Source organism: Miscanthus floridulus, chromosome 10 (genome assembly GCF_019320115.1).
Source record: "Miscanthus floridulus cultivar M001 chromosome 10, ASM1932011v1, whole genome shotgun sequence".
Taxonomy (NCBI): Eukaryota; Viridiplantae; Streptophyta; class Magnoliopsida; order Poales; family Poaceae; genus Miscanthus; species Miscanthus floridulus.
Window position 1 is genome coordinate 54580030 of NC_089589.1, and position 6000 is coordinate 54586029.

A 6000-nucleotide genomic window follows, 5' to 3' on the forward strand; every position below is an offset into this window, starting at 1 on the left:
TGACAAGGGATACTCAACTTCCAACAAAAAGAGAAGGAAACAATAGGTGCAGCCTAGGACCAATTCTCAATTCTAACACGATTCGGCCCAGACTTGTCTATACCCAACCATGTGTTATTGAAACATTTCTGGTTAGGGCTTAGCAAGGAGTCTGCCCTACAACTAGATATAACCGCCGAAGGATCCTTCATGCACAAAACTACTGAGGAAGGAGAAGCCCTTTTAGACTGAATTTTAGAAAACACTCCTCCTTTAGAACCCCTCTGCGTAGAGTCTATGTTAAGCCATGAACAAGTCTCTTCGACCGAGGCCGAACATACATTTCCCATTCAAGAGCCTTCACCCGAGCCAGAGAATCCGAAAGAAGGTCTCCAACCTTCAGACCTCCCACCCTTCGAAGATGACCTCTTCTAAGAATTTGGGAATACCTCGAACTATCTTTGTCAAAGGAGACCGCCAGTTCCTGTCACTCCACTAGACCCACTAGATGAAGAATTCCTTAGGGAATCCATCAGGGAGTTAACGGCCATCATAAGCACCGAATGGGTAAAAGAAGCAGAGCTTTCTTGTAAAGAAATTCAAATCCGCATTCCTTCCATGATTATCCAATGCCAGATCAGTAGAATCATGAGGGACGTCTTGTATAATCCAACTGTTGGAGTAAACCTCATGTCCACATCTTTTGCATCCACCTACCTAGGTAATGAGCCCCTTACCCCGACCAACAAAACCTTCAGGATTGCTCGTCGCTCTAGATTGGAAGGACTATGGATTCTTCATAACATTTCCCTATACCATGGTAATGTTGAAATCATCCTAGACTTTCATGTTTTTGACATTCAGGACTTCGACATCATGCTAGGGCATCCCGTGGAAAAACTTTTAATCGAACCACTTAAAATAGGGGAACTGGACTTAAAGCTAGGGAGAGACACTTCTACAATTCCTATCACTCGAGCTAAAAACTCGGTGGTAGACACTCTCCCCTATCATGAACTACCCAAGGAAGTTATGTTGGTCTCACCATTTGAAAGGTCCTAATGGCTAGAGGGGGGGGTGAATAGCCTAATAAAATTTCTACAACAACACTTAACAAAATGGTTAGACAATTATGAGGCGAAGCAAGTGTTGTGCTAGCCTACTCAAAATGCAAGCCACCTACTACAATTCTAGTTTAGATAGTATCTAATCACACAATAGCTATGATACTACTCTATGTTAGTGTGCTCTCAAAGGCTAACTAAAGAGCCACACTAACCAAGCAAGCAAGCTCTCAAAACTAGCTACACTAAAGAGCTTAACAACTAGTTTGCGGTAAAGTAAAAAGAGTGATCAAGAAGATTATACCGCCTTGTAGATGAAGGAACCAATCAATCACAAAGATGAATAACAATGAAGGCCAATCACCTCGGAATCAAAGGATGAACACAATGATTTTTACCGAGGTTCACTTGCTTGCCGGCAAGCTACTCCTCGTTGTGGCGATTCACTCACTTGGAGGTTCACGCGCTAATTGGCTTCACACACCAAACCCTCAATAGGGTGCCGCACAACCAACACAAGATGAGGATCACACAAGCCACGAGCAATTCACTAGAGTACCTTTTGGCGCTCTGCCGGGGAAAGGTCAAGAACCCCTCACAATCACCACGATCAGAGCCGGAGACAATCACCACCCTTCGCTCAACGATCCTCGCTGCTCCAAGCCGTCTAGGTGGCGGCAACCACCAAGAGTAACAAGCGAAATCCATAGCGAAACACGAACACCAAGTAATGGAGACGGGGATCCCGATCTTCCGTCAGGTGATGGTAACTATCGTTGTGGCGGAGAATGACACACCGATCCGGCTTCAGATCGAAAGATCGAACCCTACAATCTTAGCACCATAGCTCCTCTGGTTATCAACCGAGTCTCGGACCAGGTTGACCTCGCCAAGAAGGCTAATCCCTGCCTGCGCAACGAAGAACACAAGGAAGAACAAGAAAGATCGCAACCAAATTGTGGATGTATGATTAATCTCACGAGTTGGGGTCTCACAAACCAAAAAACGGCGAAACTGTTTCTTGACAGAATAATCTAAGCAAAACCCAAACCCTAAAGTAGATGGTGGCTACTGATTATATAGCCTAAGGGATGTCCAAGGATCCCTCTTCACGTCCTAAAGGCGTCCCAACACGTTACAAGGCCCAACGGCCCAAAAGAAGGTGTCGCAGCACCCTGATAGATTCTGGATGCTGACTTGTTTCGATGATTCCTGTTGATTCCGAAGAGATTTTGATATGAAACCACTTGGATTGGCTTCCTTATCAAATTATCTTTCCATCCATATGTGGATCATCGAAAACGGAGTTCGGATGCGTCCTGGGCGTCTGTTTTATTGCAGATTGGTCCTGATGGCCGAGGCAGACTCGAACTCGGATTGGACTGGGCCTCTGGCTTGGCTTGGACGTCCTTGCTGGCCTCCTAAGGTGGTGGCCAAGGAGGAGGACGTCCAAGGCCATCTCTTAGGTGTTCTCCATCTTCTTGGGGCATGCTCCAACTTGGGCCTGGGTCCCAAGGATGTCTAACAAGCCCATGACGACAGTGTAGCTCCCGCCAGAAATAGCGACAGAATATATTGGTGATTTGGAGGCCTTGCCGACGTGATATTGAGATGGGACCAGATCTATTTGAAAGCTTATCAAACAAGCTTTCCATCAAGTGCTCATTGACCTCGATCGCACTCCGGATGGATGAGTTATGGCCTTCCCAATGAGGCATTGTCGGGCTGCCGACGAACCAAAAGTTCAACTTTGATGAACTTTCATTATGAAACACATTTGAACCTACAATCAAATAGTGACATGTACATGTGGAACCAAGTGAATTATAACCAAAGCCACTATGCAAAAGTAGGAATGAGCGCACCTTATAATCATTGTTCGTATCCAAAGGTGCCATGTCCTCATCGTCCTCGGTTTGAGCTTAGCTAGTGGACAAGTTGTCGGTAGTAGCGAACATTGCTCCCCTTCTTGAAATTTAACATGTTTCTTTATAACAAAATTAGGGGAACTTGACATGACAAGATTATAGCAATTGCAATCCTTTGGTTGATCATACTTTTGCACAATATAAGGAGATTTCAGATTTGAACAAATATAGACACGATGCACCATATACTCTCCTTTACAATTATATTTTCCAATAAAATGATATGTATGTCTAGAGAACCATGGCAAATCAGCATATGCATAAAGTTTCTCCTCTAAAGAACTAAGATTACACGGAACATCAAATTCAATGTAACCCAAAGTATTTAAAGAAGACAACAATTTTAGCTCATCAAATTCACTAGCATTATGAATAACAAGTCTATTTTCAGCACAAGTACTCATTTTTAGCACACATATAGCGTGATCATTCTTCAATGATTGCATGGGTATAACATAAATATCATCATGCAAGTCATCTTCGTCACAAGAAACATCAAGCAAATCATCTTGTGACAAAGGTAAATCAAGCGAATGCTCCACTAAAATTTGCTCTATCATAGCATGATTGGTGGAAAAATTCAGCACATCAAGAGAACTCTCACCTTCTGTGAGGTTAGCATCATGGGCATTACCTTTGCTCTCATGTTCAGCAGGGGTAATAGTTGATGGTTCTGAATTTTCACATGAGGCTGTGAGCTTCTCATTTTCTGTCACGTCATCCTTGCTCTTTTCTACATTGTCCTGCAAAAGGTTAGGCATAGCAGGAGGAATAACAACCGACTCTTCCTCTAAATGGTGCACCTCATCATATGAAGTCAAAACAGGAGGTGGATTAACAAAGGTTTCTCGCATAAGAAGTTTCATATCATTCCAAGTTTGAGGCTTATCAGAAGGATCTAAAGACTCCCACCAAGATAAAGCAGAATGTTGCAAAACACTAGCTGCATTTTTTACCTTCCTCCTTGGACACATAAAGCGAGTAGCAAATATGTTATCGATGGCAATTTCCCACTCCATGTACTCATCAGCACCTATACCATCATAAGTCGGTGGATACGAATAACCTGTCATTGTAAACACAAAAACAAGGAACAAACGGTGAAAGTTATCCCTACCAAATGACTATGTTGTTGCAGTGGTATCACTTTTCACAGCAAGTGGAAGCGTCTTACCAAGCTCTTACAAAGTTCTTACCAACGCAAGCAGTGGCGGTACAACCGGCGGCTGGTTCGTGATACCTGTGAGGTAGTGGTACCGAGATTGCAAAGCCCTTTTTCTATACTGATCTGAAGAATTTGTGGAGCTTGGAAGCCAAACAAAGAGTAATATGTATATCTGGCACACAAGTCAGAAACAGACAGCAATATTGAATAAATATCTAGAGCACTTGTCCTAGTTGCTGGCCTATATGTGTTTCTATCACCAGTTGTGATAAACAAAAGAGGAAACAAGGATGAAAGGAAACAAGTATTAAAGGTAGCAACGGATATGAACAAGGCAAAAGGTACCACAAATAATAGAGCTATTGAGTGTTCCTTATGTACTCCTTTTCGATATCTTCTATTCTCTTTTACTATTTTTTTCTTTTATTTTTTTGTCCAATCTTTTTTTTCTTGCTTTTGCTCTTTTGATATTTTTTCTCAGCAAGGAGCACACAAGAATAAACCACAAAAAAATTGAGCTCAATTTAATAAAAGATGTGGCCTATAGAAAATTAGAACTATGCTCTAAAAAGCATACCAAAACTTGTAGGCTCAGAAACTCAATTTTCCTAATCGAATTTCGCAAATCTAAATTTTGCGAACCCAGCTTTGCTGGGATGAAATAGATCTAAAATTTTCTGGCGTTCTCCGTAGATATAAAATTTGTCCCGTTTCGAGTTCGGATGCAAAAGTTATGACTGTTTTAAGGAAGCTGCTCAAATCAGGGATTTAGTGGACACAAGATGCAAACCGATGCTGATACGGAATAGCGGCGGGTGAAGGGATCAACACAAACTAGAAAAGAACACAATCTAAACCAGCAATAAGACTTTGACCTAGGACACAAACTCAACAAAGCGGACTCTGAAACTGAAATATGCAAAGGCTATGGCGCGGAAGGTTCTAGGACAGGAAAAACGAGTATGGCACTAGACTATGGGACGAATGCGAAACACTCAAACGAGGGAATAAATGTGAACCTGACGGTATACCTTAGCTCTGAGTACCACTTAATGGAGACGGGGATCCCGATCTTCCATCAGGTGATGGTAACTATCGTTGTGGCGGAGAATGACACACCGATCCAGCTTCAGATCGAAAGATCGAACCCTGCAATCTTAGCACCACAGCTCCTCTGGTTATCAACCGAGTCTCGGACCAGGTTGACCTCGCCAAGAAGGCTAATCCCTGCCTGCGCAATGAAGAACACAAGGAAGAACAAGAAAGATCGCAACCAAATTGCGGATGTATGATTAATCTCACGAGTTGAGGTCTCACAAACCAAAGAACGGCGAAACTGTTTCTTGACAGAATAATCTAAGCAAAACCCAAACCCTAAAGTAGGTGGTGGATATTGATTATATAGCCTAAGGGACGTCCAAGGATCCCTCTTCACGTCTTAAAGGTGTCCCAACACGTTACAAGGCCCAACGGCCCAAAAGAAGGTGTCGCAGCACCCTGACAGATTCTGGATGCTGACTTGTTTCGATGATTCCCGTTGATTCCGAAGAGCTTTTGATGTGAAACCACTTGGATTGGCTTCCTTATCAAATTATCTTTCCATCCATATGTGGATCATCGAAAACGGAGTTCGGATGCGTCCTGGGCGTCCGTTTTATTGCAGACTGGACCTGATGGCCGAGGCAGACTCGAACTCGGATTGGACTGGGCCTCTGGCTTGGCTTGGACGTCCTTGCTGGCCTCCTAAGGTGGTGGCCAAGGAGGAGGACGTCCAAGGCCATCTCTTAGGTGTTCTCCATCTTCTTGGGGCATGCTCCAACTTGGGCCTGGGTCCTAAGGATGTCTAACAAGCCCATGACGACAG